Below are 10,466 nucleotides of genomic sequence, written 5' to 3' on the forward strand. Positions count from 1 at the left end.
ACAGTACAGTATAAGAGTCCCGCCACAAGGAGACACTAAAGGCTTTCAAACCAACAGTCTCTGCTTCCAAAGTGGCGCCAGCCGTCACCACCGATCATCGTACTTATGTAACATAGACTGTGGATGCATGTTTAAGTTGATACATCACTTAAAGCCACCACTGTTCAGGCATCACATCTGTCCATTAGGTTTCCCTTTCATACTCAACATTTTTATCCCTGGGTACTAACTTTTTTGTTTTTGCTGACTGTTTATTTATTTGTTTGTTTGTCTAATGCTCTTGTTGCACTGCTAAATAGGCAGTAGCCAACATGATTTATAAAGGGATTATAAAATCTAAAAAAATTACTGCATTATTTTACTCTTATTAAACTCACTTTCCTAAAAACTGATTGCAGCTTCTACTTTGTGATGTCAATGTTATGTCTCTAAATTATTTCATATCATTCATGGGAGATATGCTTGACAAATGATAAGTTAACAAGTCACTGCTACCAGCCTAATCAATTCATTGGGGCGACCTGCGTGTTGTGCTGCATTGTCTGATTTGGTCATAGTGTGTAAACACCTCTAGAGGCCACTGTTGTATAGCTGCTGCAAACTGAACGTGCCCGTACCAGAGGTTATACTTAAAATGGCAGCTGCCAGGAAGTCTCTTTGGACATTTGTGTTCGCCCTTTATGAAATAGATATGTTGTATTACAAGGTATTAATGCACCCTTGCATTGGTAAAATAAATTCTACTAGAATAGCTGATACTCCCTTACAGAAGATTTATTTTGACCTTTCTAAAGCCTTCTTTAAAAATTAGAAAATAAAATGAAAACAGGCATATCAAAAAAAGCCTACTAGAAATACTACTCTGCATTACATCCTAACACTTGGCTAAATCCTAATATGTAATTCTGGTTTAATAGTTTATTTCACTAAATGTGATTATGCACTGAAAAAGAACATGTTGGGTTTACTTAATTCAATAGTGGACACTGGTTGCACACAGATGTTTTGCTTTGGCAGGAGCTTAAACAACTGAGGTGAAGTTATTCATATTCAATAAACCTGTGCAATTTGTGTTGATAAAATATGATTGAAACATGTTTTGGTGAAGTAATTTGAGCTCCTGGATATTTTAATTCTTCACAAATTTCACACTTTATTCCAACACTATTCAGTGACTTTTACCCAAATACTATTTGGTCACTGAAGTACTATGTTATCTTCAAATGACATGTTGGTATTATATTCTAAATACACAATTTTCCAGTGAAGGCCTTACAACAGATTGTATTGTTCTCTTCCAAGATGGTTGCCAGCATCCACTAGTAACCTTTCAAAACAAAAACAGTAATTTCACTATAGTGACAGTAGGTGAATCAGCGGTCTGAAACACACGGCCCGGGGCCGACTTGCGTGAGGCCCACATCACCCCTACTTGCCACCCGTACTGTTGACGTGAGGAAATATTGTGCATTTTGGTTCTTGAAGTTAGTTTTTGTTACGGGGGATTTTGTTGTTGAGTGCAATGTGAAAATAACTTCTATAAAAAGCAAAAAATGATTTAATATGAAGGCAATATGAGCAGAGAGTAAAACCATGTTGAGGGATTGGCTGTGTTAGTTCAGTGAGAGTTATTTGTAAAGAAAACAATTTTCACTAGTAGACATAAATGTACACTTATGTCTGCATTTTTATTTTGTTAAATAAAACAAAAATTATAGCAAAGTGCTGCCACATGTCTGAGTGCCAATTCTTTTTTTATTCAATGAAAGGTTTTAGTTAATTAAGATTGAGGAAAAAGAATTTGCATTCACATTTGCAGTTTTGCCTTGTTATACAATATTTGAAAATTAAAACAAAACACTACATTTTCTGAAATATTAGTGAGTTTTTTCTTGTTTAAAGACAAACGTTTTTATACTACTTGAACACTAAAGTGACCCTCCAATGTGATGACAGTGCCAGCAGTGGCCCACAGCTCATTTAATGCTTTCTCCTAATTGGCTCATAATGGTCTCTCATATGTATGAACTATGTAGGCTATCTCTATTTTAAAATAATGGGTGGGCAATGAGAGCATCTCCTCGATGTGTACAACAGGACAACAGGGAATACAGAGAACTGACTGAGGACTTTGTCAACTGGTGCCAGCAGAACCACTTCCAGATCAACACTCCGAAAACCAAGGAGCAGGTAGTGGACTCCACCTACACCAGTGAACATCCAGAGAATGGGCATTAAGATAGCTGACTCATATAAGTGATCTGATTAATAAACGGATCTGGAGTAACAACAGAGTGTACATCTACACAAAAGGATAAAGACGGTTGTATTTGCAACAGAGAAGTCTTTTGGAAGGGAGCAGGGAGAGCTCCTGAAGACCTCAGACGCTGTGGTGGTATTGTCCATGTTTTATGGTGTGGTCTGCTGGGGATAGGAAGAAACTGAACAGGTTCATCAAGAAAACTAGCTCTGTTCTGAGATGTCCTCTTGACCCAGTGGAGGTAGTTATCCCTGTCAGATAACAGCTCCCACCCCATACAGGTCACCCTTCAGTGACAGGCCGTGTTCCAAGTGGACATTTTGGAGGCCTTTCCCTCCAGCTGCTGTCAGACTGTACACTGCACAACAGCAATGAATGTACACCACATATTCACACACTGGGGTCTTTGCATATCAGTGTGCAATACCTGTTAATACCTATTAACACCCAACCACTGCACTATGAAATGACCACGCCAAGCAAACAAACAATGTTTGGGTGCTGCAGATGGAAACGGACCATAGCTTCATGGTGAAATTCCTCACAAAGAGCAGAATCTACCTTGTCCTTTAAAGTTTTTATGGCCACCACTTGGGTCTGCTCACCAGGTACTGTGCCATATAGGTGGCCCTTGTACACCGTGCCAAACCGGTCCTCACCGAGCCCCTCCATAAATCGCACTGCTGACATGTTAATCTCACGCAGCTTCGCCTGCAGCCATGAAACAATAAATACATGTCACCAAAGACTCTGGCCACCAGAATTCAACAATACTTAAACAAATGTATGTAAATCACATTTACTGTGACCATATTTAATGTTACCTTGTTATTATTATTGCTACCTGTTGTTTTTGATGATTCGGGGGCGACAGCTCCGTGTCCTGGGAGGGTGAGCTGCTGAGCTGGGAACGAGGTGGTGTGTCATTTGAAGCCTTATGTTTATTGCGACACAAGCAAACCAGAAAGAAGAGGCAAGCGATAACCAATGGGATGGCAACTGCAGGTATTAAAATAAACAGGATCTCCTTCCTGGGGTTTTCTTGTGTTTCATTCTTCTTCTAATAGTAATCTGTATTATTACATCATATATAAGTATATGTATGTATGTAGATATATATAGATAGATGGCTATGGATATAGATAAATAGACTTACATATATAAGTACTTATCTATTTCTTAGTCTATATTTCTTCTATTTTTGCATAGCATTATTGCTGTTAGGTATGCTGTGTGTGTTCATTTGTTCCTGCCTTGTGTACTCTGCTGCAGTAACAATTTGAATTTCCCAACTCTGGGACTAACAAAGGTTTTCTTATCTGAAATGTATCTAAACCCAGCTGATATCTGGCTACATTTTCTGCTGAGCATCCAAATCACACTGAAGTTTACACACTGTATAATGCCTGATTTCTTGTAAATATTTAGCGATGGCCTTATGAAATATATTTTGATAAAATGTTTATCAGGCCACAGTGAACAATGGAAAATAAACAAAATTAAAACAAATAATTAAAAACACTGAAAAACACTCAAAAATATATTTTTTTAGAGATGTCTTAACCTGGTTATGCTGTACCATCCAGACGTGTATGTGCGCCGGACCCGCGTGATTTGAGACTTCCTGCCATCTTTAGCAGGTAATAAACTCCCGCCAAAGCAAAAAGTTGCTCTGAGTGAATTCAGTCGTTGTTAATGAGTAAATTTTTAGTGTTTTTATTTGGATTGTTTTCTGGTTGTTTGTTGCACACGGACATGTTCACAGACGTGTTTTCGTGAGCAACACTGTTCATACTCCGAGACCGTAGCGGGAAACTGTTGGTTGCCTAGCAGCAGTTAACGAAAAGACCGGAAGTGACTGTGCTTCAACTAGAAAACTTTTGCGTTTATCCTCTTTTTCCCGAGTATCAGACAAACTCGGTTAGCAGCGTGCTTTACCTTTGAGTTAGCTGAACTTCTGGTGGTTTGTTGGTGGATTTAAGGAGGTTAAATGGATGAAAAAAAGTTATCTTTCAGCTAGCTCTTGTTGCGCAGATACAGCAATGCATGATGGGAAATTCTCCCGGTATTTGTAAAGCTAAATAACCTTATGGGGCTCTGTTGGAAACTGCTTCATGTGTATATATAAATAGTGTGTAGTCCCAGCTTCCTACAGGCTGTGTTTGTGTTGATTTTGAGATTGTGAGCACCGTGAGTGTGCAGGGTTTGTGTGTGAAAGACTGCCCCATACGTGAGCTAAAGAATTCATACTTACCTGGTAGGAGAGATACCATGATCACGAAGGTGGTTCTCTCAGGCCGAGGCGCAGCCATTGCACTCTGGCTTTGCTGACAGCCTGCGAATTCCCCAAATGTGGGAATCTCGACTACATAATTTCTGGTAGTGGGGACTGCGTTCGCGCTCTCCCCTCATCATATGTTGAAAGAAAAATGAGTGGGAATGTTTGCGCTTATTTTCAATGACGACGTCATGCAATCTTCTGGCTTCCTAACTACAGTTTTATCAGTGAGGCCAGGGTGAGCAGGAGAGGAGGAGGGGATGCTGTCTTATTTAAAAAAGTCTGTGGGAGGCCTGTAAACATTAACAAACACAACTTTGGATGGGGCCTTCAGCTGTAAAGCCACATATTCAAAAGACTGAAAACTTCCAGGAGACAGCTGCTTACATTGAAATGATTCATTAATGACCTCAGTGAACTGCTGTCTGTGATCTGTGTTGATTTCGACTGTGTAATTATTGTTGGGGATTTTAACATCCATGTGGACAACCCTCAGGACAAAGGGACTAAAGACCTGAGTAACACTCTGGGCAACTTTGGGCTGACTCAGCATGTAACAGAGGCCACACATAATAGAGGACACACTCTTGACCTACTGATCTCCAAGCCTGAGCATTTCAAACATTGCTGTGTCTGATGTGGGCTTATCTGATCATTACTGTGTTTTCTTTGAAAGTAAAATCTCAGCCCACACAAATATATCAACAGCAGTGATCACAAAACGGTGTATAACTGAAGACAGTAGTGAGATCTTTAACCAGGTCTTCCCATTAACACCTGACCTGTCCAAAGGTTCAGTCAATGAGCTCGTCAATAGCTTTAAGGCAAAACTGTTAAATGTAATGGATACTATTGCCCCCATTAAGGTGAAGGTTATCTCTGGAAGGAAAAAGTCTCCATGGAGAAACTCCACACTAGTGAAAAATGAAAAAAGAGAGTGTAGGAAAGCTGAGCGCAGATGGAGAAAAACAAACCTCCAGGTTCACTATGACATCTATAAAGAGAAACTTCACAATTATAATTTACAACTGAGGAGTGCAAGAAGGTCCTACTTCTCTGACATCATCACTAAAAACAGCCATAATGCTCGGGTCTTATTTTCTACAGTTGACAGGCTAACAAACCCTCCTGTGCCAGTGGCAGCTGAACTTCATTCAACCATGGCCTGCAATGACTTTGCCAAATTCTTCACAGACAAAATCCAAAAGATTAGACAAGCAGTTGGTACATCAACAGCAGATCCAGGATATGTACTGTGTCCACTGAAAAACTGTTTAAACACCATCAAAGAGTTTCACCCGATTAACAGCAAAGACCTGGAGGACATCTTAGGTCAACTGAACTCCTCCTCTTGCTGTTTAGATGTCCTGCCAACAAGTTTTTTCAAAAAGGTCTCAAAGACTTTAGAGTCAGACCTGTTACAGATCGTCGACTTTTCCTTAATGTCAGTTGTGTTTCCAGAACCACTAAAAACTGCTGTAATCAAACCTATACTGAAAAAGGACAATCTTGACAAGACACAAATGAAAAACTACAGGCCGATCTCAAATCTCCCATTTTTAAGTAAGATCATTGAAAAAGCAGTTTCTCAACAGCTCAGTTACTTCTTAAAACAGAATAACTGCTATGATGCCTTCCAGTCAGGTTTTAGACAGAACCACAGCACTGAAACCGCTCTGACAAAAGTGTTTAATGACATATGTCTGAACACAGACAGTGGAAAAATGTCAGTCTTAGTTTTACTGGATCTCAGTGCAGCATTTGATACAGTTGACCACAACATATTACTCAAACGACTGGAGAACTGGGCAGGTCTTTCAGGAACTGTACTAAACTGGTTCAAAACATACTTAGAAAACAGGAAATACTTTGTATCAATAGGTAACTTCACATCTGAGCAGACAAGTATCACATGTGGAGTTCCCCAAGGTTCCATCTTGGGACCCCCTCTGTTTAACATTTACATGCTCCCACTGGCACAGATTATAAAGAACAACAAAATAAACTATCACAGCTATGCAGATGACACACAAATATATATCACAATGTCACCAGGAGACCGAGGCCCTGTACAGGCTCTTGGTAAATGCATTGAGGAAATTAATGACTGGTTGTGCCACAATTTTCTCCAACTAAACAAAAACAAAACTGAGGTAATAGTCTTTGGCGCCAAAGAAAAACGATTACAGGTCACCAGAGAACTTCAATCTATACATCTAAAAACCACAAACCAGGCGAGAAATTTGGGTGTAGTGATGGATGCAGACCTAAACTTAGAAAAACACATTAAGACAATAACAAAGTCAGCTTACTATCACCTCAAGAATATTTCAAGGATAAAAGATCTGATGTCTCAACAGGACCTGGAAAAACTAGTCCATGCATTCATCTTTAGTAGGCTTGATTACTGTAACAGCATCTTTACAGGTCTACCTAAAAAATCAGTCAGACAACTACAGCTCATTCAGAACTCTGTTGCTCGAGTCCTCACTAAGACCAAAAAAGTGGACCACATCAGTCCAGCTCTGAGGTCTTTACACTGGCTGCCTGTCCGTCAGAGGATAGACTTTAAAGTTCTGATGCTGGCCTATAAAGCTCTGAATGGTTTAGGACCAAAATACATCAATGACCTCCTGACCCAGTATGAACCATCCAGATCCCTCAGGTCATCTGGATCCGGTCTTTTATCAGTTCCTAGAGTCAGAACCAGACACGGAGAAGCTGCATTCAGCTTTTATGCTCCTTATATCTGGAACAAACTCACAGAAAGCCTCAGATCAGCTGAAACACTCAGTTTATTTAAATCCAGGTTGAAGACTCACCTATTCTCAGCTGCATTTGAATAAAGCACCAAATCCACACTTTTAAGCTTAAATTTCAAAACTTACATTAACTACTGATCTTATCTATTTCTGATTTTATCTGTTTTGATTTTATATACTGTTTTGTTTGTTTGTTAATTAGTTAAGCTTAAATTTCAAAACTTACATTAACTACTGATTTTATCTACTGTTCTGATTTTATCTGTTTTGATTTTACATACTGCTTTGTTTGTTTGTTTGTTTGTTAAGTGGGTTAGAGCTCTGGGTAGCTCCCCAGCTGGGTCTAGACTGGGTCTAGAGAGTATTTTAAATTCAGGGAATTTAAAATAGAAAGTAGCTCGTCCACAGAAGGACTGGTAGCTCCCCTTACGATAAGGGTTCAGATCGCGCGAACAGGTGTGAAATGTGTGTGTTTAGTTAGTTAGTTTGTTTGCTTGTTTTAATCAATTTTAAATCATACTTTTTATTTGTTTTTGTTTCTAATGTCTCTCTAAAGCACTTTGAATCACCTTGTTGTTGAATTGTGCTATACAAATAAATTTGCCTTGCCTTGCCTTTGTTCAAAATCACTACCCTTTCAGCTTGTTCGTGGCCACCAACAGATTAGGTCTGTTATTTTCATGTTTATTTTGCCATTTTATCTGCATAAAGCTTTTAAGTAACTTCAGTTCTTTTCATAAATATAAAATAATTATTACTTTTTACATTTTTAACCCTTTAAACACCAGTTTGTTTGTCCACTGCGACTAGCTGGAAGACAACCTCAAATCTTGCAATTTTATATAATTGAGTTGCTACTGAAATTTCTTGTATTATTAATAGTAGAGTATGGGTCATGTAATTGATTCACATCAACATTGATTATAATGCATTGTTATTTTTGTGCAGAGAGAGCAAAAACATGAAAACTCCCTCTCAGCTTGTTCGTGGCCAAAAATGGCCACCCCTTGTTTACAACTACAAAATGCTATAAAATTCATATATATTAAGAAAAATTTCCACTTTTTTTTACTTGATTTTTTAGATTAGCATCAGTGCTGTTCATGAAAATCAAAATTTCATTCAAATTCAGAATTCTAACCCTTTAAATACCAGTTAGATCACATAATCCTAGGAACTCATAAATGGAAAAAATCACAAAACCCCAATTTTTTTCCAAATAAAACATGCAAACTGAATTATTTTCTAACCATGATGGAGGTTAGATGCATAGCAATAAGTAAAAGTATCAATGAGTTTTATGTATCTTTGTTTTTTTTGGTGCAGTAACAGAAAAACAAAAAAACTCCCTCTCAGCTTGTTCGTGGCCAAAAATGGCCACCCCTGTTTACGTTTACAAAATACTATAAAATTAATATATATTAAAACATTTTTCTACTTTCATTGACTTGACATTTCACACCTGAGCCTCAACTCTCGTGGCCCGGTACCAAAGGACTCACGGACCGGGGGTTGGGGACCGCTGATCCAGATGAAGACGTGAGCCAAAGATCCTTTAAGTTTCATCTGATGAACTTACCTTTTCCTACATATGAAAAATGATGTGGTGTGAAGTAAATCGGGTTTGTATATATGTAGCCTCAGATGAGCATGAAATTTCATTTTTGACCTGCTTAATAGCAGTCTCAAATATTAAAGTCTTGGTGTTACAAAATCAATTGACATGTGCAGCAGCTGAAATATGACACCAAAGGCCACTCTTAATACAGACAGAAGTCGGGTAGTCAAAAATCTCTTATTCTGCTTTTTGTATTCTGAACTTCTTGAGTGGACAGCCAACAATCCTACAAATAGACTAGAGGATGTGCTTGAAATGTTTGTTAAAACAAATAACTGGACCTTACTTGTTAAGCTCAATGTTCTGACTGTCACATGGAGTCTTTCAGGTTGTTTTACGTTTACTATCACAAATGAATGTTTTTTTCCCCTAATGAATATACATTTTAGGTCTAAAGTGTCTAAAATCTGCAGTTTTGGAATTTTTCATGTGGATAACAAAATTAAAAAACAGAAAAAAAACACTCCAAAAAAAAACAAGTGATACATGTCACGAAGGACTGACATAATTTGATTCATAAGACTTTATTTGATATTCACACACACCATATTAACGGTTTCAGATAGTTCATCAGCCATATTGATCAGTCTAAGGCAGGTGGTTTTGTATGCTGAATAAAAATCCTGTCGACAAACGTCAAATGTTACGTACGGTTCAAAATGACTCCCGTACAAGACTGTAGTAAGGTCTACTATTGACCAGTAAGAAACCACCACACTCACACTGCAATGGGGTCCACAAGATTTAGTTTTCTTCGTCCAAGTCAGACTACAGGCTGAGGACACAACTCCGGCCTGGAATCCAAGGCCCAAAGCCATGAACTTCTTCTTTTTGCATGTTGTTGTAAGTTAAAATCCTAATAAAACATCTAATTATATATTTACCTGCTGACTGCAAAACAGCCACCACACCTCCGGCTGTCACTTCTCCTCCATTAGAAGCTGCAGCAGACGACATCATGCCTGCAGCGCAGGAGCCTGCAGCTATTCCAGCTGAGTTGAAACCTGCAGCTCCCAGAAGAGCAGGAGCAGTGACTACAGCACCTACTGCAGGAAGACAAGACATGTATCAGACATGGATCGGGCTTTGATTCAAATTAGTTAAAGATAAATAAACTGCTTACTTGCTCCTGCAGCAGTACACACAGCTGTCACTATAACACAACATAAGAACACACATTAACATCTAACTGGGCCATAGCTCAGCACACAGCTGATCAAGGATTTAGATCAAGTAACTGAGCTACAGAGAAGACGGGGAGGCTCTACGCTACGATGGAGTTTTAGAGCCACAAGAAAAAAGTTGTTGATATGGACATTACTGTTCCACAACAAACTGCTATAATTACTGTTTCTGCTACAAAATTCCTTATTTAGATGAGTTAGTGAAACAAATTGATCAGCCATTGTGTGATACAACATTCAACTTCTTTATTACACGAGGATGTAACCATCGATAACCTTGCATCTGTCCATTAGATCGTGGCTCAAGAGTTGGCAGTTTGTCTTGTAATTGGAAGGTTGCCGGTTCAAGCCACGGCTCGGACAG

At 38.7% G+C, this 10,466-nt stretch overlaps 1 long non-coding RNA gene and 1 other non-coding gene across 2 annotated transcripts; one reads left to right on the forward strand and one right to left on the reverse strand.

Moving 5' to 3' along the window:
* Window positions 1–2,922: 2,922 nt before the first annotated feature.
* Window positions 2,923–4,321, reverse strand: LOC147326474 (uncharacterized). Its single transcript, XR_015130606.1, has 3 exons — window positions 4,199–4,321; window positions 3,105–3,194; window positions 2,923–2,971 (listed from the first exon to the last, which is right to left on the reverse strand). It is a non-coding gene; the product is annotated as an uncharacterized LOC147326474 (long non-coding RNA).
* Window positions 4,322–4,506: 185 nt separating this feature from the next.
* LOC147326475 (U1 spliceosomal RNA) lies at window positions 4,507–4,670 on the forward strand. Its single transcript, XR_015130669.1, has one exon. It is a non-coding gene; the product is annotated as a U1 spliceosomal RNA (small nuclear RNA).
* The last annotated feature ends 5,796 nt before the right edge of the window (window positions 4,671–10,466 follow it).

This window comes from Aulonocara sp. 'chitande type north' Nkhata Bay, linkage group LG7 (genome assembly GCF_057382095.1).
Source record: "Aulonocara sp. 'chitande type north' Nkhata Bay isolate Kocher_YH1m ecotype deep benthic linkage group LG7, A_spYH_male_GT1.1, whole genome shotgun sequence".
In the NCBI taxonomy this organism is placed as follows: domain Eukaryota; kingdom Metazoa; phylum Chordata; class Actinopteri; order Cichliformes; family Cichlidae; genus Aulonocara; species Aulonocara sp. 'chitande type north' Nkhata Bay.